This window comes from Amphiprion ocellaris, chromosome 22 (genome assembly GCF_022539595.1).
Source record: "Amphiprion ocellaris isolate individual 3 ecotype Okinawa chromosome 22, ASM2253959v1, whole genome shotgun sequence".
NCBI lineage: Eukaryota > Metazoa > Chordata > Actinopteri > Pomacentridae > Amphiprion > Amphiprion ocellaris.
The window spans coordinates 23657669-23682691 of NC_072787.1; the positions used below are offsets into that span (position 1 = coordinate 23657669).

A 25023-nucleotide genomic window follows, 5' to 3' on the forward strand; every position below is an offset into this window, starting at 1 on the left:
GAGAGATATAGCACTAGATTAACTTTTTAGTGTTTTTCAGCTCAGTGTTTTTGTTTAGTGTTCAAGGTTAACAAGTAATTCTACTCATGAATGGGGCTAATGGTTGGTTAGCTTAGCTGGCTACCGTTTTTGAATTTTTATAATCATATTCACTTTTCACTTCATGAGAAAAACAGATAATGTTCTTCTAAAAACATAACACTACCTCAAGCAACATAGTTGGCTGGTGTTGAAGGAGTTTCCTCAAACTCAGAACCGCTAATGTAGCATAAGTGTAGCTAGCTAGTTAGCCGGATGTGCTAAGATGCAGGTACTTTACTGGCTCCTGAAATCGCCTTAAAATCAAATTTTTAATTTTTTAAAAGCTGCTGTAATCCATATTTTTTTTTTATCTGAGCAAAAGATGAAACTATCTACAAATATATCTTGCAGAGATATATTACTGGATTTGCGTATTAGCGTCTTTCAGCTCACTGTTTTGGCCCTGTGTGAATGAAGCTTATGATAAGGAAATGTCATGTAAAATCTGTCTGATTCTACTTTGGCTGCTTAGCTTAGCTAAACTTAACTGTCCTTAACTTCGGACAGAGCCACTTATATTAGCATGAACATAGTAAGCTAGTTAGCTAGATGTGCTAGGATGCAGGTACTTCACTGCCTCTTAAAAGCAAAGCTACTGTTATCCATATTTTCAAATCAACAAAAGATTCCACTTGTGTTTTAACATTTTTCAGGTCTTGTTTTGGTTTTAGCGACTAGCTAGCTAACAAAATCTTCTTTTTCTTAGGCTCAGAAATTAGAAGTTGGAGCTGATAAGAACTTAATACCCAACTTGATGGTGTTCCAGTTCAACAAGATGGAAGAAAACCATTGTTTTCAGGTTAGTCATTGTTAGCCATAGCATTACACACACCGTATTTTTAGCATACAAGCACCAAAGCACCATGTACACAGATAGAAGTTGAACAGTACTGTGTCTATATGTGATTAAATGAGACAGAAACAAGACAGAAGTGCTGATAAACACTATGTTACTCCAGCTTTCACTGCTGCTGATGCAGTGAGCGGCCATGTGGGGTTTTCAGGTCAGGGCTGGTGAAGCTATTAAACCTTTCCTTCTTTGCTCAAATGGAATGCACCCTGTAATATTTTTGCTTCTGGAGAGACTATAAACACAAACGGTGCCCTCTAAACTCTTAAAACACTACTACTATAGTCCCATGTTCACTGATTCAGCTGAGAATTTGCAGGAGTTTGGCAGGAGCAGCATCTCTGGCAGGCTGCTGCACTGAGCTGAGACACGGAGGTCTGGCCCTGTGATAATCCCAGTCCAAATGTCTCCCTTTTGTGCAAACAAATCCCACCGAAAGGGCCAATTCAGAACTCTATGAAGAACCACAGGCGGCAGATTTCTCCAAGTAAACCCTTATGTGAGGGAGAGGACTGGAAGGACATGAAAGCACTGGCTTGCATCCTCACTTTTCCTCATTCTTTTTCCTTCTCGCCTTCTTCCTATCTGCCCCCCTCCTGCCCATTCCCACACAAGTGTTTGCCCGACATCCTTTAATTTGAGGTGTTTTGCGACCGTCTCAGAGTGCAGCTCTGCATCGGCTCAGAAAGCTTTCCAGAATCCCGCGAATACCCATGTTGATGCTGTTTAAGAAGATCCCCTAGCAGCAGCACCTTCAGCACATCGACTTTTCAAACAAAACATCCCAGCATGTCGACTAACAGGCCTCTGCTTTTTTGGCTTTTGCCTGCTGACATATTTTCATAATTCATCAGTCATGATTGGTAATTGGATTCCAAATGATTTTTTATTGTTAGATTTGGAAACAAATCAGTGTTTTGATTTTTCTCAACCGCCCATTTAAAGCTGATTTGCATTCCCCAGTTCATGACACTCAGTGTTAATAAAACACAAAATAATGGATGTTGATTATGAAAGGAGTGCAAACACAGATGCAAAATCATTCAAGGTGTCCTTATTAACCTTCATTCAGCTGAGAGATAGAAGATGGAGGAGGCGCTGATTTTCTAAATAGTTTTCCCAACTGTAAATTCAGGTCTCCTCAACTTCTGAACATGTTAAACTTTGTTTTAGAGAAATCATGCTTTGTTTTTTTCTTTCTCTCACTTGTTTCGTACGACAGATGGCTCTAAATACTACAAGTGTCATTTAGCTAAAAAAGCCAGCATGAAACTGGAACATCTAGTCTCTGCTCCAGACGTAAGAAAACCTAATTAAAATCACATTTAAATAAGTAATAAGACATATTACCTTACTGAACTGTACAGGATAGTCAGAAAATAATGCAGGGATTGTCATGGAAGCTGCAGGGAGTGATTAATTTTACATTTTTTTCGTGACGGTTTGATTGATTTTTAGCTACTAATAATTCTGTAAGCTGACAGTGCGTCTCTTTTTGTTTCCATACCTTTGTGGCTGTTTTCCTCTTTATTCTTGATGGCAGAAAGCAGAGAAGTTGTTGGATTTTGCTGATATTTTCTAATATATGTACATTTTGGTAGCTAACTGCAGAAGGTAATCAGGCCTCTCCTATATTGCAGTGAATGTAATATTGTGCCGACTCTCTTCATGATGGCTTACTGGCAGATGGAACAATGAAATAAATGTGTACATGTGCTGGGAAAAATAAGAAAACTGATTCAATATACATATAAAACGTCATTTTATTGCTATGTAACATTTTTAATTGAAACTGTGCACTTTTAGTCTCATCTGCATGCCAGTATTCACTTTGAACTGATGCTAACATTTCATTTTAAAGCCTTTAGCACAGATACTGAGGATGAAGCTAATGCCATTTTGCATTTCCAGTTGATTGGTCCATTGGTTTTCCAGCTAGCAGTAAACAACCGCACCAGTATACAAAGATAAACAGCACATTTCCTACCTAAAAAGATGGAAAAATGACATTGGTGTTGGCATGTTGGTGACGATTCATCAGAGCTGTAGCATTTACACTAATTTCACTTAGCTTATTTTTACAATCAGGTTGTAGATGCTAATTTTAGGTGTTGTAGATACTAATTTATCCTCAAATATGGAGAGTAAAATTTAGGAACAAGTATGTTTTCCTCACAAAACATGCATTGAATTACACATACAAACAACAAGGTTGCCAGCCGGGACAAGAATCATGAGCCAGAATGCTTCGTTGTTCCAACTCTGGACATAATTTACACCACTGCTGCTGAATTTAACATCATTTCAGACGTTCTATAGTTCTTTGTTGCTGTTTTTTTTTTTTTTAACTCTGCAAAGTATAATTTTTAGCTTTTGCTCAGTGCTGAATTTTAAATATTGTTGAATGTTGCTAGGGAGATTTAGAGTTTATGCACACAGGTTTCGACTTTTTTCCAAAGAGCTGAATGTTCTCCAGCTCATTTGCCAATATTTTGCAATTCAACTAGGAGAATTTAACATCTGATTTAGCATTGAAAAGGGCTTAAACTCTCAGTTGCCTTTCAGAAAATGGTCACAAGATCAGGAACCTCTACAAAGTGGTGTCCATGTTAATGCTGAGGAGTTTGCATGCATTGTTGTCATAGTTACACTGCTTATTGCTCATTTTATGTCTGTTGTTCCACATTGCATGGTTATTTATTGTGTACTCACTGTAAAAAAGTACATTGCCCTACAGTTAAGTGCGTGTTTGTCGACTGGGTTTACCGCTGGACACAACACTACATTTTTCAGTTTATGATTGACCAGCAGTCCTCAGCACAAGTCGAGTTTCCATTTAACCATTGAGCAGTTCCACTGTGTTTAGTGCCTTGCTCGAGGACCCTCTGATTACGGGCCTCCAGAGATGGAGAGAGCGTCTCATATTAGCTGTCCTCATTGAACCGGCAACCTCGTGATCGCACCTCTCAGCAGACGCCTGTAATCTGCAGCCTCGTCTGGAGTGTTGTGTCAATTTTGGTCGACGGCGAGAAGTAATTGCTGGGCATTGACTTAGACAATAGCTCAGCAGTCTGCTGAGACTGCATCCACAGTCTCAAGGAGCTTTATTGTCTTTTCTCTTAGTACGCCGAGTTCTTAGGTGAAGCAGCAAAACAAAGTCCTCTTGATAATTACAGTCACTGTCATTTGTTTGTTGGGCCTCTTGTGATTTATCTGCTCTGAATGCTTTTGATTCATCGTTGCTCCAAAACATTAGATTAATTCCCTGCTTTGGCAAGCAGCCTGCCAATTACTTTTAGGGTCAACCGTAATCAGCACAACACTCTTAGGCTATTGTGTAGATTAGATGAGAAGCATATCATTAAAAGCAACAATAGAGAGGTTGGCTGAATGGACAACTCTCCTAGTGGATTGGCTTTATTAAACTTCATGCTGAAAGTTCGAACTCGGCGAAAGTTTGAACTGAGCCGACCCCAAAGCGTCTGCTGAGGAGGTTTTCATGCGACAGCTTCATAACTGCAGATTGGGTTATTATAAATCCGGCAGCTGAAACCCAACAATAATTTAGTTTGATTTTTACAAGCCCAGTCTGTCCGGGCTCATGCAGAGTGAAGCAGTCCAAGGCTCGCAAAGTCCTGAGACTTTTCTGGCAGAGAAAAACAGAGAAAATAAACTGGACGTGAAGTACCTTTTACCATCAGGTTGGTTTCCTAACTCGGCCTGTCTTTACAGTTTACACCTCGTAGATAAAATCCTCCTCGTATCGGGAGCTGAAAGAGCTGAAATAGTTTAACACTTTTACTTTCACTGATTTCTTGTAAAGAGTTAGTTGAGAGCCAGGATACCGCTCTCATGTTTGAATCTGCACAAAGAGCCAGCATCCGGTTAGCTTAGCTTAGCACAAACCTGGAAACAGAAGGAAACAGCACCTCATGGGTTGTCTTGTTTGACCTGCACAAAAAGACGTGTTTGCTGAACCCTTCAGTTTGTTTGCTTGAGGCTATTTCTTGGTGGGCATCAGTGACTTCCTGGAGTCTCCACTGTTTGGCTGCAAAGAAATGTTTTTCCTAAAATGTGGAACTTGCTTTAAGGGTGAAATATGCAAGATTTCACACATGAATATAGTAATAATATAGCAGTAAACAACTGTCTATGTAAAGATAGGATGAGATTTGCTTTTCAGTGTTGTGACAGCTGGTCTGGTGTTCAGCCAGTGCTCAAAAAATCTGAAAAACTAAGTTTGTTTTCAAAAAGTACTCGCACAAAAAGACGTAATTGCTAAACACTTCAGTTTGTTTGTATGGTTGAACCATCTGAGGCTATTTCTTAATGGGGATTGGTGACTTCCTGGAGTCTCCACTGCTTGGCTGCACAGAAATGTTTTTTCTAAAATGTGGAACTTAGCTTAAAGGTGAAATATTCAAGATTTTACGCATTAATATAGCAATAATATAGCAGCAGTATATGTTATGTAAAACAACAGGTTTCTTTTCAGTGGTCTGGTGTGCAGTCCAGTGGCCAAAAATCCGAAAAACAGCGTATTTTATTCATGCGTCGACCCAATTTCATGCATTTGTTTCATTTCAGCTCAGTGTGAGAGTCTCTACTGCTGTTTTGAAGCTCTCCTCTACTACTCTACAGCCAGAACCAGCCATGAAATGTCATTGGCCATCCCCTTGGTCCTCTTATAAGTCAATGTCATTCACTGAAACTTCAATGTCCAAGTTTGAGTGGATGCAACTATGGCATCCAAGTGCAAGAAAAAACATTAGATAGTCGTAATTGCTATGCACATTTGACGGAGGTTTCAAAATGTTGATTCCAGCTATCTGTGGGAGTCTTTCCTCTCAGTTTATTACATATTTGCACCATCAAACAGCAATTTAGCACAACACAATACAACAATAAGTTCATTAATTATGTCTAATTAAAATGATCCCCAACATGGACACAGGGTGTATACAAATCTAACGATAAGAAACTTAGGCACAAAGTACTTTTCTTCACCTCACGCAGGTGACAGTTTGTATGCTATGATTAAATTGTCAGTTACACTGAATCCTAAAGCCCCATAACAGCTGGATGTTGTCTTACTGTAAAAGCTGGATATCTTTGCCGAAGTCGAGCTATTTTCCTATCATATTGAGCAGTTTTACCGAGCACATTTTTCCATTTCACCGCAGGGTATTTGCAGCGGTGGCTTTTAGATGTGTATGGAGCTGTTACCGAGCAACACTCACTTCATTGCACAACAAGTTAAATAAATTCTAATCACAATTTTCAGTTCTCAAGTCAGAAATAACTCAACTTTTTCTCCTCAAATACACCTCGGCATCTCTTTTCCTGGCTGGTTTCGATCATTTGTCACCCAAATAGCTCAAACATTGACTTTACCTGAATTAACATTAACACTAATCAGAACCAGAAATACTTTATTGATCCCAGATCAGAAAGAAAAATGTAAGTATGGAATTTAAAAATGTACGTTGTAGTAGGAAAATAGAAATAAAAGTATACAGTGTAGTAAATATTGATAGAGCTCGAATTGTGTTATTGACAGAGAAGTAAGAAACCAAAGGCTGTGATTTTTTAACGCTCTCAAAATGATATAGGTAGAGTTTGTACCTATCTTTTATACGCAAAACAGCAAATTAAGATTCCTGAGACTCGGTTGCGACTTTCAGTGTTGCTGTACCACTTCAAGATTTTTAATATTCCCATATGGCCACTCATATGACACACATCTGGAGGCATTCTTTTGTGTTTGGTGATTTTCATGTACCAATCTTTATAATGGGAACAGTTGCCATTTGTTTTGGTGTAAGATTCTGGTGTTTAAGCAGCATCTGAATGGTTTGGAAAGGTTGCACAAAGAGCTTTTCTGATCATAAGGTATCTGACAGAAATGTGTTTGCCAACAATGGTTAACTTAATCATTTGAGTCAGTAAGTCACAAAGCAAAAACTTCAAATTGCATCTTTTTGGGTGTAACAGTTGATCAGAACAAACGAGCAATGTGAAGACATCAGCTTGGCCCCTTGGAAATTTGCATTTTTAATAATTTTCTGACATTTGATAGATTTTGCAGTTAAGCCGTTCCACCCTGGAGGTCTTTGTTTGCTAATCTCACTCTGACTTGCTGTATTTTGAAGTTCTCCCGAGTGTCTCTTATCCATAAAGGTTGTGGAGCTGTTAGGAAATTAGTTTATGTTGGATTTAATTTAAAAACTAAATCTGCTAGGGTCCAACGGGTTAAAAGATCCATCAAAAACTCCCATATTTTAAGCGTCTAATCTCAGGGAACGTTGGAATGAATAAGACCCTTCGGTGTGATTCCATCGGCGCCCTACTGAGCTCCGCGAGCAGCTTACTTCACAGTCTGTTGTGCCCTTTGCAGGAAAGATTTGAGAACTCTTGTTGTTTGATCCCAGGTTTAGTCTGCGGCTCAGAGTTCTTCCTGCTGTTCAAGAGCAGAAGGAGGCTCGCCGCTCCTAAACTAGCCTGAACTGTTTAATTTTTTGTTGATTTCACTGGAATGCCACATGATCCAGAAGATACGACTAGCGGTTATGACAATTAAACCCAGCTGGCCCGAGTCCAGTTTGTTGTTGACAGTCAGGGTAAAAATCACAGCGTGTTTATGGGTTCTCATCTGCTGCCTCCAGATCTAGTGTGTTCTCTTTAACAATATCACTTTTTCTTTTTTTTTTTTTTTTTGCGACTGCCATTGCAAGCATGATGGCAGCCATAATAATAAAGCCTCCTTGGAAACAGACGAGAGCGAACAGGAAGACATTACGTTGTGCGACGGGTAGCAGAGTATTATTTTATAATCCAATACACTCAGGTGTCAGTGCAGAGCTGAAGTTCATTTCAGGTTTACAAAGTTCGCTCACCTGCAGCTCTCTGCAGTTTTTAGACTTCTTGTCACTCACTTCTCTCCATCCACCTCTTCATCCATTTTTTAGTGGTTCCCTCCATTTTATTGCTTTTTGTTTAGAAAATTGCAGCATTTAAAAAACTATTAGAGCCTGACGGACGCATTTCCTTGTAGTGGAATTGCTTATGAAGTTGCACAGATTTCACCACGTCTATGCAGTGATATAATAATGTCGAGCAGAAATGGAGCCTTGCAATTATTACTGTGCCGAGGAATGACGGAGTTATGCGGCAATCACCGTATGTTTGTCCGTCTGTCTGTCTGTTAGCAACATTGCTCAAAAACGGACAAACAGATTTGGATGAAATTTTCAGGGAAGGTCAGAAATGACACAAGGACCAAGTAATTAGATTTTGGCAGTGATGCAGCTTATAGTCTGGATCCATGGATTTGTTAAAGATTTCTGTTTCATTGCAAGATAGCGGCACAGCGTCAGTGTAACTATGACAACAAATGATCACATGATTGCGATCCTACTACAAAGCCACCACCGTGGACTTACCTGGACTAATCCATTGGAAATGATACAAGGAACAATTGATTAAATTGTGGGGGTGTTTCTGAGTCCCATCAATTCCTGCTGCCCGCTACATATTTAGGTCACATGATTCGGTATCCGTACATAATGTACACATGTATGTATCAGCGCAAGGTCATTTTGTTTGTGGGTACATCTGTATTAAATGACCACGTTCTATAGTGCCATGATTAAGATTTCAGCCATTGGAAATGATACAATGACTGAGCAGCCTTATTATACCCATACTGAAATAGTAACGTAATGAAAACAAATCAAACTTCTGCAAAGTAATATCCTTATTAACGTTTGCCTGGTGTGCCACCTCCTCAAGTAGGCTACTTTATGTCAACACCTCAGTAAATAAAGCAAGATATTTATTTCCATTATGCATTAAACGCGCATTTTTTTCTCCAGTTTGTAAGTCATACAATTGCACAGTTGTGCTAATACCAAATTCCAAACAATCTTCCCTACACAATTATGCTATACCTCATTTGCCAGCATTTCTCATGTAAAATACATAAAAAATACATTTATTTTGTACCTCATATAAAGGCTAATATTAAAAATCTGCAAGTTTTATCATATCAAATGATGGAAAATCTTGAAAGCTTGAACTCCTCTGTAAAACCAAGATACAGCATGTATAGCTAGTCCTTCTAATGACTAGAAATTACCTTGAAAATAGCCTTTGGTTCATACTATGAAAGAAACCAATGCTTCAAATATAACCCAATTTGCCAATACTTCAGTGTAGTTAAGATTAAGCAACTAAAACATCAGGAAAGATCATGGTTACAATGCTTAAAAACACGTCTGTAAGAAGGTGTTGTACATGCCCATCCACCACCCCAACCTGCACACTTAGAGACCACACGGCACGTTTATTGAAAATACTGTAATTTTTTTTGCACCGTATTTCTTCAATCAGCACAGTTTACACATTATGTTCTTTTGCACAATGGTTTCCTTATTTTTCTTAAACGTAGCATGTGTGAGCTGCTGGATACCTTAAAGTAATTACAGTACTGCATTTAGCATTAATATTTTTATTCAAGATGAACACATTTTTAACCCTTTGATGCACAAAATGTGTCAAATGGGACCCAAATTCAATGAAAAATGGGTGTCTCTTGACCCACGTGCATCAAAAGGTTAAAGAAAAATGCAATAGTGTATGTTGTTGTCGGATCGTAGAGTTTGTCAATCACCAGAGCGCTGTCCTTTACCTGTTGCCTTTGTTCAGTTTGTCGACTGCATACTCATTTCTGAGTGCATGACTGTGTGTACTGGTGGAAATCATTTGTGTGGCATGTTGATATAGTTGGGTTGGTTCCATTTTGGATCCAGCTTTGGTCCAGTTGGTAGAATGCCTTTATTTGAAAAGCTCCAAGTTTTTCAAAAATTAATCTCTTTCCTCCTGAGCACTTTTATTTCTTTTTATTTATTTATTCATTTTTTTGATTGACAAAACTACTGGACAGCAGCATGGCTAATTAAAAACATGAACTCTGTAGAGTGAAATCAGAATTCTAGCTCCCTGAGTACCAGTGTTTTGAATGTTAGCTCTTGATAAACCAATAATAAATGCATTTGATGAGGACCTTCAAAAGGAGGCTGATTCATGAAGTTCATGCGATTATTCATTCATTTTTTTGCAGCTTATCTGAGTCTGTGTTGTGAGGGCAGTGGGTTAAGGACTGTTCAGCCGAGTCAGAAATTAAAGAATAGTTCCAGTCTATTTTTACCTGTATTTCCCATTGTGGCTCTAACTTTGAACTCTCCACTGCTGTTGTAGAGATTCAGGGAAACAAAGAGTTCCAAACACAAGCAAAACTCCTTGCAGGTTTCAAAAAATCTGACTTTTTTCCCCCCATAAATCATTTTAAGCATTCCAGTCTGACCAAAAGTATAAGTATGAAATAATTGAATTGCAAGTATTAGACAATAAGATGCACACTGCGCAGTTTTCTTCAACTACTGCTACTAGTTGCATTGCGAATTGACCCGAGTATCCAAGAATTCTGCTTTGTGACTGATGTCACATTAATCATTTTGAAAGGGCTGGCATTGTGCATTGTGCTGGATCAAAACACCCAGAACACTTCTTAGTCAAACTGACTTTGGAGGCTGAGTTCAGAACCTCCATTTGGGATTTTCTGCGTTATCAATATGTTATAGCGACTTACGGTAGTTTCTGTGTTTACTGTTGGCTGTAATTGCTAGCTGTGCTTACAGCTGCCAAAATAGCTTTTTGTGGTGGGTAATTTGTGTTTAGAGTGACGTTCAGTTAATAAAATACTGTCACATACACCTAATACAAGCTCAGAGTGGAAAACTTGCTTGACCCCACACTCAACCCCAACCTCACTCTTCGTTGAGTTGACTTTTGAGACTTTTAAAGCAGGACAGTGCCCGATAACTCCACTTCTTTGGTTACTTATGAGTCGTATTGATTAGCTATTGCAACTACTGACTGATTGACCAAGTAATATTTAATACTAACAATTTTGTTTTGTTATTTTTTACCAATTATGGGGGTTTTCTACAACAGAATAGAGTAACGAAAGGTACCTCTGTTAGGGTAAACTGCAAAAATTACACCTTAGCATTTCAAAATGTAGTCTAGAATAAAATTCACAAGAGACAGCAGTTTCTAAAAACATATAATTCAAGAGTTCAGTTCAATTCATCATTTAAAAGGCCAAATCATGCAATATACGTCAAAGGGCAGTGGTGCATTTACTCATATAGGGGACTTGAGTTTTCCCATTTTCTGCTATTTTATCTGCTATTCTGCTAAAATTCAAAGGCAAATATTGTAGTTTTTTAATTCACTAAATTTATTTATTTACTTTGCACAGATTAATAATACAATATATAATCAACAATTGATCAATTATGTTGCCTGTTATTGCTAGATAGTCCTGCAGTGATGCTTCAATTTCACCATCTTCAACAATGAAGCTACACAGTGACACATTAATACGTCAAACTCAATAATAAAATATACATTATTCTGGACCTTTCTGCCTGATGGGTACTTTTACTTTGGGTGCGTTCAGTTTATTTTGGTGCTAATCATTCTGATAGTGCTGCTGGAGATTTCTCAGAGGAACAAATGGGTGGAAACAAAAACAACCAGAAAGAATAAATTGCCTGGCTCCTCTTTCACCTCCACACAGCTGGTCAACAGCATGTGGGTGTGTATGTCAGATCATATCCAACACTGCTTCCGACACTATCGCACCATCCAACATGCAGTTGGAACAGAACCATAAATCCAGCTTCAGTGTTGGGGCCAAGACACTGGTCTCTGACGCTACATCCTCCATTTCTTTCTTTGGATCCTGAACCATTCCCAAGCGACATGTAATCCTTCCAACATGTTGTAAGGTCTTCTGGAAGCTGGACATGTGACCCTGGATCCAGTGGTTCCAAGGGTCTCCAAGGCTAAGTGGTTTAACTCCATGAACCTGCTCCGGTCACATTTTCACTCACTGTGGGCTCATTTTTCACTGCAATATAAAAATCATTGCACTTCTATGGAAACAGAACAACCAAGAATAGAAGTCGAGACAAGTCAGAATGAGAAGTTATAATGCCATATATCCTTTAAAAAACTAAAACGAATGTTAAATTTCTTTGACTACTTATTTTACAAAAATTGGAAAAACATGGAATCCACCCGATCAGCATTTTTCAAAGTTCCCACAGGTGCTATAAATGCTGGAAAAATAAATGGTGGCTCTACAGGCTACAGATATTTTACTGCTTACATTTTAAATTCCTTTCCATTCTTTCCTCCTATGTATTTGGTGTAAACACAGCTTGTAGTTCAGCCCAGTTTAGCAAAACATCCCTGAATTTTTGTCACGTTACTATTGCTCACAGCTGAGTCACAAATGGCTCCATGCATGTGTTGAGTATGGCAGAATTTTTAGTTTTTTATGGAATTAAGTTAAAGCAGAGTTCATTTTTGGCAAATTTTCAATTTAGACATGTAGAAAAAGGCGATTTTAATAAACTATTAGATGTAAAGCTTCTTAGAGTTTAAAGATTCCGTTCCTGACACAACTTTGTCACATGTGATTCGTTAAGAGTGTCTGAAAGTTGAAAATCCATCGATTTGGTTTGATTTTAAGATTTCTGGCTCTGATAAAAAGGTGTACACTACCCTTCAAAAGTTTGGGGTCACCCAGGTAATTTCATGTTTTCTATGAAAACTCACACTTTTATCAATGTGCTAACATAATTGCACAATGGTTTTCTAATCATCAGTGAGCCTTTCAACACCATTAGCTAACACAATGTAGCATTAGAACACAGGAGTGATGGTTGCTGGAAATGTTCCTCTGTACCCCTATGGAGATATTCCATTAAAAATCTGCCGTTTCCGGATAGAATAGTCATTTACCACATTAACAATGTCTACACTGTATTTCTGAGTAATTTAATGTCATCTTCATTGAAAAAAACTGCTTTTCTTTCAAAAATAAAGACATTTCTAAGTGACCCCAAACTTTTGAACGATAGTATAATTTCGACAGTTTTTGCCTCTGAAATCTGCTAAATGGTTTTGGGGTTATTGGGAAAGAGTCTTTTCAGGGTTGAGCTTTCCGCCTCCTCCCAGCTTTAGTGAACACAAACAGCACATAAAAAACACCAAAACATACCTTAATGCCTCCCATATTCTATTTCCTGAGCAAAAACTTCCTCAGCCCGGCACTTTATCTGTGTATATTTCTTACTCCACCACCTCATCAGACTGAACCAAATTTATTATTTTTTCTATCAGTCTGTCAGCTAGTGGAGCCTTTTTTTTCATCCAGTTGGAAGAAAGAGAGAGAGAGAGAGAGAGAGAGAGAGAAAAAGCGAGAAACAAATCAATGCAGGACTCGGCAGTGAAACTCTGTTAGGATTGACCGGGCATCACCTCTCATCAGTATTCCATAATCATTCTCCGAGTCTAGAAGCGAAGCATGGGCTCCTTTAATTGTCCCTCTGCAGGCGAGAGAGTTTAAAAAGAAGAAGAAAAACACCACATTCACAGAGCTGTCAAGAGGAGCGCAGAGTAAATACAGCTAGCCATCATCCTGGCTCCTTACACACCCCATTATTTATTGGCCTTGCAGATGCCCTTGCCTCGGATTGCTTCTTTTGCAGCCCTCTCTCATCTGCTCTCCATCACCGAGTAAAGTCATGATCCAGCTGGGATTTTTACTGAAGCTGCTGGCCTGAAAAACATGCTAACCCACGGCATAGCGTTTCAAGATGACATGTCACCCCCCGATACAGTAATCAGGGGCTCCGTGGTGCCAGGCAGCTGGTGCCAGAGCTGGTCCTTCATCTCGATACACTCAGCATTTGAATACATGCTTTAAGCGAAACGTGTATCCAGCGCACTTTTTTTTGAAATTCAAATGCGGTAAAACACCTGGTCTTTGGTGTTTGTCAATTATAATTCAGCCAGAGGCTCATTAGTGAAATTACTTCTCTTTAAAGAGATGAAAGGACATTTTCATCATAAAACCATCATGTTTCAAACACTGCGGTTCATTGAGCAGCCAGACCTGCGACGGGTTTCGCTTTGACTGAAAACATTTGTGCCCACCAAATGCAAAATTTACACACAGAATCAGATTCGGTTCAAAGGCACAGTTTGAGAACATGAGAACCCTCTTCTGAAAAAAACTCAAAGAAACTGAGAAGAAAAAAAAGAAAAACGTGCAATCTTTTCACTGTGAAATCTGAGTTTTTTCACTCGCCAAATGAAAAGGGGAGAAGCTCAAGGTAACTTCACGAGCTTCTCTCTGCAATACATGTCAGTCAAAAGGTTTCTTTACTTTGTTAAACTTCAACAAATGAACTCTGTAAATACTAGAAAAGGACTATTCACAGATTTTTCTGTTTGTGACAAAGTTCTCAGAGATTATTGTTCTGGGCAGAGATTATTTATGCCCAGCACAACGATATATTTTCAGTGTTTTCAGGTGATATTTACATTTTATGATGACTTCTGCACAAATGTTCAAAGATGTTTAAGAGCTGCGTATTCACAGGTTTAATTCACGGTTTCTAAAAAGTAGGCGCATTAGAAAAGGTTGAGGTCCAGTTCAAGCTGTCAGGGAAAAATACATGAAAACCAGCAGAAGGCAAAGTTTGATGCTTGATAGAATAAGAGAAAGCAGCTTTTTTTCTTTTTGTCTGCAATAGAGTGTTATTGAAACTTTTCTACGTTAAAGTAACATCACATTTTATATTATTAAATAGAAATAATGCATAGAAATACTAAAGGTCCCCCTGATGAATCAGTAAAACACTTGACATAAAAATAACAGAGGACATAAGACAATTTATAAAAGGCTCTTTGGTCTAATCTGAATGTTTGAATTAGGAGGCAAGGTTGTGCCACAAGCTTTAGCTTCTGCTACAAGACAATTTTCAGCAAGGCATTTCAACTAGAGATGTATTTTTATTGAGCTTTAGAGGATCAGTTTAGCATTTTATCCACTTTTAATCTGCAAATTAGGTCAAAAGGTTGATGCCAACATCATATATGCACCTACAGCCAGGGTATTGTTAGCTTAGCTTAGCATAAAGACAAACAAAAACAAAACGTCTCCCTACCAGCACCTTTAACACTCTGGAAATATTTTATGTTGTAACATTTTTATCCTCTTTAAATCGGCAAATTTCATCAGAAGATTGATGCTACAATAAGATATGCACCTACAGCTAAGGTATTGTTAGCTTAGCTTAGCATAAAGACTAAAACAAAACAAAATCTTCCTATCAGCACCTTTAACACTCTGTAAATAATATTTCATGTCATTTTTTTTGCCATTTTTTACATTTTAAATCAGAAGGTTGATACCACTATCAGATATGTCATCTACAATAAGGATAGCTTATCACAGCTTAGCTTGGCACAAAGACTGCAAAAAGACAGCTAATAAGGTTCTCATCAGAAGGTTGATGTCTCCATCAGATATGCACCTACAACCAGGGTATTGTTGGCTTAGCTTAGCATAAAGACTCCAAAAAGAGCTAAACGGCTAGTCAGGCTTTGTTTAAGTCAATAAAATCTTCTTACCAACACCTTTAACACTCTGTAAATAATATTTTGTATTAGTTTTTGACATTTTATCCACTTTAAATCCGTGAGTTTCATGTCATTTGTTAGCTTAGCGTAAAGACTACAAACAAAGCTAAAAAGCTTGTATGGCTCTGTCCAAGTTAACAAAATCTGCATACCAACACCTTTAACACTATGTAAATATTTCATATTATTTTTGACATGTAATTTAACAAAATATGCCTACTGTTACCTTTAACACTGTAAATAGTAAATAAGCTAATAGTTTTAGTAAGCTAGTATCTTTTCAGGTTACTTTCTGCAATAAAGCGAATTAATAAAATCCCACAAAGGGTCAAACAATTACCAAAAAGGCACAGGAATCCCAAAAAAAGGTTGACCCTTTATCAATCTCAAAATATTCTATGGTGTTATTGGCTCATTAAAATAGCAAATTCTTGTTGCATTTATCTCATCTCTCGTTGCTGTATCACTATGATTAACAGAAATGCAGCACAGTAAATTAAAACACTGAACTGGAATGATGACTGAGTGGTCATATTTTAAGTAAATGAACTGAGGTTGCTGCAGAAATTACAACAACCATTAAAAGAAAAATACATAGCCAAATAATACTGTAATTATGGCTGGCTGTTGGGGGTCGGGAAAGACAAATGATGGAAACCGAATGTGAAAGAATAATCACAATGTTAGCCCTGGGCAGTTCTAAGGGGTGTTTTCATGTGCGCAATAATGTAAAAACTTTTCACTTATCAGTTAATTATCCATCATATTTTCCTCACCTTTTCAATAGGCAATTATTACGAATCCGTGGACGTAATGTATTGAACTGAGGCTGTAAAGAACAGTTGTTAAATTTGATATTTAATAGAGGACTAATGTTAGGGATGCTAACATTCACTGTAATATTGGAACATTTGTGGCTTGGAGGGAAATACTGGACATCGAGCAAAACATTTAAATTAGTTCAATTTTATTTATGCATATCGGGCACTTCGTTGTTTTATGTTAAAGAGAAAAACCCAACAGATCCAGACAATTCCATTTCAGCATATTCTACTAACTTCTAACAGAAAGAAACCTCTGGCGGAACCAGGCTTAGGGAGGGCGGACATCTGCCTCAACCAGTCAGGGTGATAGTAAAGGTTTTTGGAGATAAACTGTCCTCTGACATTTCAGGCCATCATCAGGTCAACATTTGAATTGGTTCAATACTGTTTAGAAAAAATAGCTAATAACATTCTCATCAAACCCAACTATACTTCTTTTTTGGCGCTAATGAGCAAATGTTAGCATACTTACATGTGCACATGGTTGACATTATACCTGCTTGATATTAGCATGCTAGCATTATCATTGTGAACATGTTGTCGTCTCAACAGTGGTATTCACTAAGCTAGTAGCTTCTAAACAGGGATGGCGGTTTGGGTTTTTTGTTGGTATGATCTCCGACTCAGGTTCTGACTGAAATTTTTGTAGTAAATCAGTTAGCGGGTGAAATGAATCTTGAGCTTGATCGCCAGATGAAGAATCTTGGTGATTTTGACCAGAAACATTTGTGGTTTTGATCTCAACAACTATTGGATGATCATTCTTAAACTTGGTACAAACATGAAATCATGACTAAACAATAGTAACTTTAATGATTATCTGGCTTTTCAAGATGTGTATTAGCTAAATAGTTTGGTTTCTGATAAAATAGCTTTAAAAATAACCTCGTGTTAGCATGTTAGCGTGCTAATATGGCAAACTAAGACAGCAAAGTCAAGTCACTGATATTTATACAGAAAATTTACAACAACAGACACAGAGTAATGCTACAAATGTACCTAACAAATTGAAATACTAAGATTGGAACCCTTCATTATTATATATATTGCAAATGTATCTACCTAAAGAGGGAACCTGAGCACCAACAACAGACAGAATATGGGGAACGTTTTACATGTCAAACATCAGTGGCCTTATTTTGAGCATGTTAGCATTTAGCACAACTAGCAAAGCTATAAGCTCACATCATAGTGAAGTACAATCATTTAAATGAGATGAAGTACTTAGGTAGGCCAATTGGTGCAACTTGAAGCCAATTTTTAATCTTCTGCCATTAAATAAACAGTTAAAGAGACACTAATCTCCATCCCATAGTGTTCAAGAGTCTTTACAGAGTGCAAATTCAAATACAGTTGAAACAAACAACCCCAGTCAGCCTTAAAGCCACAGTTTTTTTCTGCCTGAGTTGACTTGAGTTGAAACTTGAACAATGTGAGGAATAATTACCTCCTTCGAGGTGCAGACCTGCCCCCCTCTTCATCTCCACTTGAGGAGGTGTTGAATTTAAAACGAAGACGAGAGGTAATTAACAAAGATGGTGCCGCCTCTCTGGGGACAAACACCACTCGCATAGCCAATGACCATCAAACGCAACATCTTAGGTGCAAGGTGTGATTCTCAGAAAGAGGATCTGCATGTAATTGGAGTCGAGAGGGTGCTGCGATGGAAAGTACTTATCAAGATCTGGATGATTTTATCCTTCAGATTCCTCCCGTGGAAACTTGTTAGAGCTCTCCAAGATTATTCAGCGTTTGTTCAATGTATAAAAATGCAAGATGTTTTAGAAGTGCTTCAGTTTCCAGAGCATTTAGCTCTATTGTATAGCTGTCAGGTTGATGAGTAGAAGTTGATGTGTTAGGTTGCAAAACAAAATAAAGCCCCAACACCATAAGTGGAGTTAATCAGAACTTTTCTTGTATAGAATACTTGTGTGTAAATACACTCAGATACTTAATTATTATAGACTTAAAGACAAACAGAAAAGCTCAAAGCATTAAAACATTTTGGCAGACGTCTTTAAAAAGATGCAAAACCTTCATCTGGACAGAGACAGTTTTAGTTCAAAAGAGTTATGAAAACACATTTGTGTGGATGTAGCCTGAGTATGGAATAACTGACTGTTGCTAGCAGCATTTCTAGGATTTGAAAGCCAAATAATTGTACAAAGAACCCAAAATTATCAGATTTCAATGGGAACTATGAAATCTGGAGTGCAAAGGGCCCAAAATTTGATTGTTTTTTTATTGGTATTGCAGAAGCAATGTGCCACATTCACTTAAATTTGAAGGTTATCAACAACACAGGAGAGCTGATGAGAGAATTTGACAAAAATTATGTGATTGGATCATTAAAGTCAATCTATTATTGATATAGTTTGCATGGTGTGGCTTAAGAGGCAGATTCCCAATCAGCTCTACAGAAAACTATGAAAATATGGCATTATTATTGATTGTATTTCACATAAAAGGCCAAATGATTGCACAAACACAACAATTAAGTGTAGTTGCTTTTTTATTTATATAGTAAGTAAAAAAGCTTCATTCATAAACTGGTGTTTTGTGTGCAAAATACTCATCTAAATGTCATAATATCTTTTTTTAATGAGGTAAAAGGTGCAGTTCGTTGTTCCTTAAGTGTATCGGTTGGAGTATTGAATTACTGTGGTAACTGAGCACTGGAGATCTTCAACATGACAGTGATGATAAAGTCTGATTCCCACAGTAAAAAACAAACAGTAATTCATGAGGTCATATCGACGTACAGCCTCGAGCTCCTGCAGCTTCCCTCTGAATTTCAACCCAATTGAGCACTAACGCGGTTAAGAACTCGGCTTCAAGTTGTCTGACAAAAATATGTCGTTCTAGAGGTTTTTTTAGACTTTCTGCAGGGTGACGTGATGCCAAAATAAACCGGCAGCCCAGGAATTCATTGTGTCCGACTGTCGGCACCTTCGGCCCGGAGATAGTCTTATTTTCCTGTAAGATGAACTGCACTCTCTATCAGAAAGACTGTCATTTTCAGAGCCGTTCAATGCAATTTCATACAAAACACACTGACCTGGCTGTTGACATGGTAATTTGACTCTGGCTTGAAGGCTGAAAGATTTACTTTTAGAGGCTGCAAAAGGTATGTATTTCCGTAATTTCTGTGGACTTTCAGACAGTCTAGAATTTGCCACCATCTTTCGCCAATTTATTCATTGTGGCATTTGTCAGAAAATGACAACTATCTTTCATTATTTCTTTTTCATCCACTATTCTTCCCCCCCCCCCCCCCCACCCCCGTGCTCCCCGGATGTTTTCCAGCGGGGTGAAACAGGCTGTCAAAGTCATTTGGCTAAGTGGGTGTAATTTCAGCTGACTTTAAAAGAAAAGTATCTTAGTTTTGTTCAACATCCATCTTGTCTTGTGTTATGGAAAGACAATGACGAGTTGTGACGATCTTCGTGTGATAAGAAGTCAGGAATAAATCAGCGTATTGAGAATATTTCAAGGACTTCATGAAGACTTTGTTATGCAATGCACAGGTTATAGAGGCACTTGGGCCTCTCTCGTACAATGAGAATATTAAGAACGCTCTAAAACGGCTTTACAGCCTCCTTGCAGAATTATGAAAATAACTAAATGCCCTTCAAATAGAAGCTGCAGAGTCCGGCCAGGAAAAGGTACTTTAACTGTACTTAAATCTTGGATTATGCTGCTGAAGTCGTCTGCCCTCCAAAAGTGTGTTAACAGCAGAATGGAATTAAGAGTTTTTGCAACTTTGGGCACTTAAATTCAAGATCACTAATAGGACACTGAGACAAAAAGGTAGAAGACTGACCTCGGCTTTTATTTCATCTAATTTTTATGCACATCCAATGGAGACTACATAATTTAATGTATACCTTCAGGATTTAGAGACATTTGAAAACACAAAAAGAAGTTCTGACAAAAATGCAAACTGCTTTGACTGCAACTAAATAGTCCATTAGCTAACTAATTATTCAAACTTCTTGCCACACAGCTTGTATTTGACACACTCTTCTGTGGATTATTTTGTTGTCTTTATGAAGTTGAATCTAATCTCTCAGAAAACTTTTATATTCTTCAACGTACTTGCAAATTCCAGACTAGAGGAAAAAAAATAGAGGAGTTTCACAACGTGTTGGAAATTGTGGAGGTTATCTTAGGAATGAGTTAAGTTGTGACTCATTTCTGTACGAATTCGTAAACAGGAAAACCAGGGCTAACGCGAGGATTGTTCCAAACCTTAAGAGGGAAGCTCTTCATTTACCAGTTAATGTACTTTTCCACCCCTACCTATGGTTATAAGGTCTCAGTGGAGACCCAGATAATGAAAATTTGGATACAGCTGACCAAAATTTGTAGGTTTCCTGGGCTCAGCCACAGTGAGAATCTTGGACATACGAAGGGAGTTCAAAGTAGAGTCGCTCCTCCTTTGTGTTGGTTCATTCATCTGATTAGGATGCTTCCTAAGTGCCTTCTTTTGGAGGTTTTCAAGTCACGTCAGGCGGATTTGATCAACTCATCAAAGGCTCAGTCGACTGAATCAACTTGCAGCCGATGTTCACCTGTTATAAATATGACTGATCGTCAGGTTTCTGCAGAACATTGCTGACTAAGTAGCATTATGATGGTGGAAAGCTAAGTGAAAGGCTCAGAAGTTGGAAACAGGATGAAAACACAAGTCACAGGCATATCAAAGAGGCTGTCTACTGAAGACCCAAATGTATACCTATACTGTTAAATAAAACAACGCAGTGCCAACCTGTTTACATCGGCAGTCAGGTTTGATATGCAAAAGATAATGTCTTCAGAAATGTGTCCTCTGTACACTCCCAGTTGTGTCTATTAAAGGTAAATACAGGTGAAGAGGAAAATGGTTAGTCTTTGTCAAGCTGACTTCAAAAGGCATATTTCACTTCATATTTATGCTTCAAGTAAACAGTGAAAAGTTGCCTGCCGGCGTTTGATGGATTCCTTTTAAGTGAACTTTTTAGATCCTGTTGTCTGATGTTGATCTTTGACAGTGTGGTTTGATCTGAGGGAAGTAAAGAATAATCTCTCGCTGATCTGGGCTGTTGACCAGAGCAGACAAAATAAGTGACGGATGCAAAAGTGTTGCCACTAATCGAGCATCAGTTGCATACAAACTGCTGCACTAAAAGGCTTCATATTTGTTGTGGACAGAGGTGGAAACACAAGGTGGTGTTTTATGTATTTATTCTTATTCAGTTGTGTTACAATAAGACACTAAGATCTACCAGCTCATAATATCACTGGAGTAAAACTTCTTTTCAATTCATGCTGAAGCTTTTCCTTGCATTTTGCATGTAGCCTGAAGATATATCATGCCTTTTCTCATGTATTTCATCACAGTAATATGTAGTTTGAGTGATGAAAGCTAGTATTGCAAGATAACAGGGAATTTTTTTGGATTTTTTTCTGACTTCTTTTGTAATTTTCACCTGACTGTGAAGTACCTTGATGACGTGTTGGCAAAGTATAACTGTAACTGAACTGAATGGAATACAGGAAGGGTAAGTTGACAGTAAATAAAAAGATGTGTCCACATTCTTTTGTGTGGTTTTGGTTGGGTTTGACTTGAAGTGATGTGGAAGGAAATCTTAAAACTACAACAAACAATGATTTAGAGAATGTTTTTCAGTTGAACTTGTTGGATTCTGCATCTCCATGGAAACTAAAAAGCTAACATGGGCAATTACTGGCCCTTACTCTAAATATCTGCACCATCTTGTGACTTCCTGCAGTAGAAAGCTGCCTTATATGCAGTGAGTAAGGGTAACAAACAGAGCATTACCACCCATTTCAGTTGTCCCCCCTAGTTTTACATCTTTCAGCTTGTTTTGTTTGGTTTTTACCATCTTTCAACTCAATGTACTTTAACAGTACTGTTATAGAAGGCACTGAGGTACAGCATCTTTCCCATACAAAATTAAGCTTTTCCTTTTTTTTTTTTTACCTGAAACCATTTAATTTGAGCAATGGAGGCTAGTATTTCGAACTCTTTGGTAATAGTAGGTGCAACAGTATGAGCAAACAGAGAGTCTTTGATATTGTTGGATTTCTCTCTAGTTTTGAGTTGTTTTCGCCTAGCTGTAAAGTTCACACTCGCTAACTTTCTTTCTTTTGCGTGGTTTTGGTCAGGCTAACAGACCGACAGAAAATCGTATGCCGATTGTCACGTAACTCCATGGCAGAGTAAAAATGCAGTTTACGGCAACTACAGTTACAGTTAATGTCAATTACAGTGTCAAACCTTTATTAATACGTGATATTATTGAGTAGTCTAGTTAGCGAATTAAACAGTAGATTACTGTGGATGTCCCTGTAGCTCAACAGGTTGAATGGGCGACCCATAAACAGGGGGTATAGTCCCTGATGCAGTGGTCATGGGTTCAAGTCAATCCATGGCCATTTACTGCATGTCTTTCCCCCACTCTTCTCCCCATGTTTCCTGTCTCTATCCCCTGTGCACTATAATAAAGGCAAAAAAATAAAGCGCGAATACTGTGATCTTTATACAGTAATTACCTGTTTAAACTGGTTAAAAGCAGTGTGTTAAACTGTTTAAATACATTACAAACACTATAAAAACACTGTAAAATAGTGGAAGCTCCAGCATGTTACTGTATTTTTATAGTGTTTTTGATTCTACATGAAATTTTGTTACAGTGAGTTTATCATGAGCATCAAAACCCCAAAGGAATGTGTGTAAATTTTTCCAGATGAGATTTTAATGCACTTTTCTCTAATCTTTAACTTTAATATGAAAGAACAGAGCACCAATATGTGTCTGTGTTAACTTGACAGCGCTTCGACCCAAGCAACTGATCCCATCCAACGTAAGTGGATTTCCACTGATGCAACATTTTGCCGTCGTTAAGTTTTTGGACACAAACAGGAGGAAAACTGGTCTCGTTCAGCTGGATTTGTTTTTATTTCTTACTGTTCGTCACACATGCTGATGTCATTTCGAGGAATAAAGCAGCTCACTAGTATATTATAGACCGTTTTGAAGAATTCCTCGGATTATTCTGTAGGAAGACGCTGCTTTTAAAGCAAACATTAAATTCAGAGCTCATATAGGAGCTGCTGCTTTGTTATTATTAACATCCTCTTTGCTGCTATACAGGATAAAATGACTAACTTACAGTATGTTTTTATTGATTTTATATACAGGTTCGCATGATGCCCGGTTTCAATTCACTTTTCAACTCCCAGAAGCCTTAATTACAAGCGATGTTACATTCAATCATGTATGTAATCAATATCATAATCCTCTCATCTGGCCGCAAATAAATTCATGCGACTTTCTGCTTGAGGGCAGCTTTAAAGGAATTAAAATAATGAAACTGCTATCCTGCTTGGCCCCTATTCTTATTATCAATTGATCACACTGTCTGAGCAACCTCTCTGCACATGTGGGGTGAAATTAAATTGGGCTCCTCTCAGTGAGCAAGAGGAGGAGAAAAAAGAAGAAACAACTGAAACCGGTCGGCTAATTTTGGAGTTGGCTTGGATCGAGATTGCCCATTTGATCCATGGCAAGGTTTCAAAACAGCTTATCTCCCGAGCCATTGTAATTTACAGAGCTTTGATTACTGGAATTAGGAGGACACAGGCTGCCACTGAAGCCCGATTTCTGCCTCCAACTCACTTGAGAGTGACTTCACCTGCACTGAATGCTCATTTGATTCTCGGGTTCTTCACAGCGGCGGCCTGAACTGAAGGTGACTGGCTCATCGGGGAGTCTCCGGCTTTGAGGAGGAACTTAATTAGCATTAGTTTATCCCTTAAATTTAACCACGCTGCTGGTGTCTGTTCTTGTTGCTGTTGGACTGTGGCATATTTCCTAAGGTTGTCCAGGTGTTATTCTAATTCACCTCCCTGTGTTCTTGATGTCTTGATAGATTCCTCAACCATTGACTTTTGGGTTTTTTTCCACACTGAAATAATGCTTTTTCTGACATCCCTGGAAAATCACACTGTTTTTACATTCAAATACATATAACACACCTGTGAGAAGTGCTAGAGCAACAGCTTTTCCATTAATAAGCATTGAAATGAGAGTAGCAGTCCATTTTGTTGTTTGTTGCTAAGTAAGAGTGTTGGCATTACTAAGCGTTAAAGGACGAGCATATGATCGTGAATGTATTCTCAGCCGCTAGTATGCAATTAAAATTGTAGAAAGTGAGCACCAATAAAAGGAAAATACTTACTTGATGTCACTGATTTGGGTGATCAATGCTTAAATGGTAACTGACCATAAGGAACACAGTATAAAACCCAGCTGACCTATTTTTCTCCTCTACCAAGCCGATGGGAGACCAATTTGCCATGAGGCTACAATTATATGTAGCTACTATTAGGGGTTATGATAGGGATTTGACTAACCCATTCATGTTCACGTTGCAGAGGTTGAACACAGTTTGTGGCAGGATGCAATTGACACAAATTTTGAATGATTTTCTTAATAACACACAGCATTATCCATCAATATTTAATTAATAACACAAATAAAGCAAAGAGGACATTTGTCCTGTGATGATATCAATGGAGAAAAAGCCGCTCTCACGTCTTAAGCACATTAGCTCTGGCCACCTGTCATTAGACGTCGCAGAAGTCTTTGTCATGGTGCCCGTTGCTAGCTAAGTTGTTCAACAAAATTACAGTAAA

At 38.1% G+C, this 25023-nt stretch overlaps 1 long non-coding RNA gene across 1 annotated transcript in view; it reads left to right on the forward strand.

Annotated features, from left to right (window-relative positions):
- LOC111569094 (uncharacterized) overlaps positions 1-891 on the forward strand; it is a 28575-nt gene extending 27684 nt beyond the window's left edge. The window contains exon 4 of the long non-coding RNA XR_002746175.2: positions 788-891. This is a non-coding gene — a long non-coding RNA (uncharacterized LOC111569094). The remainder of the gene's footprint in view (positions 1-787) is intronic.
- Positions 892-25023: the final 24132 nt, after the last annotated feature.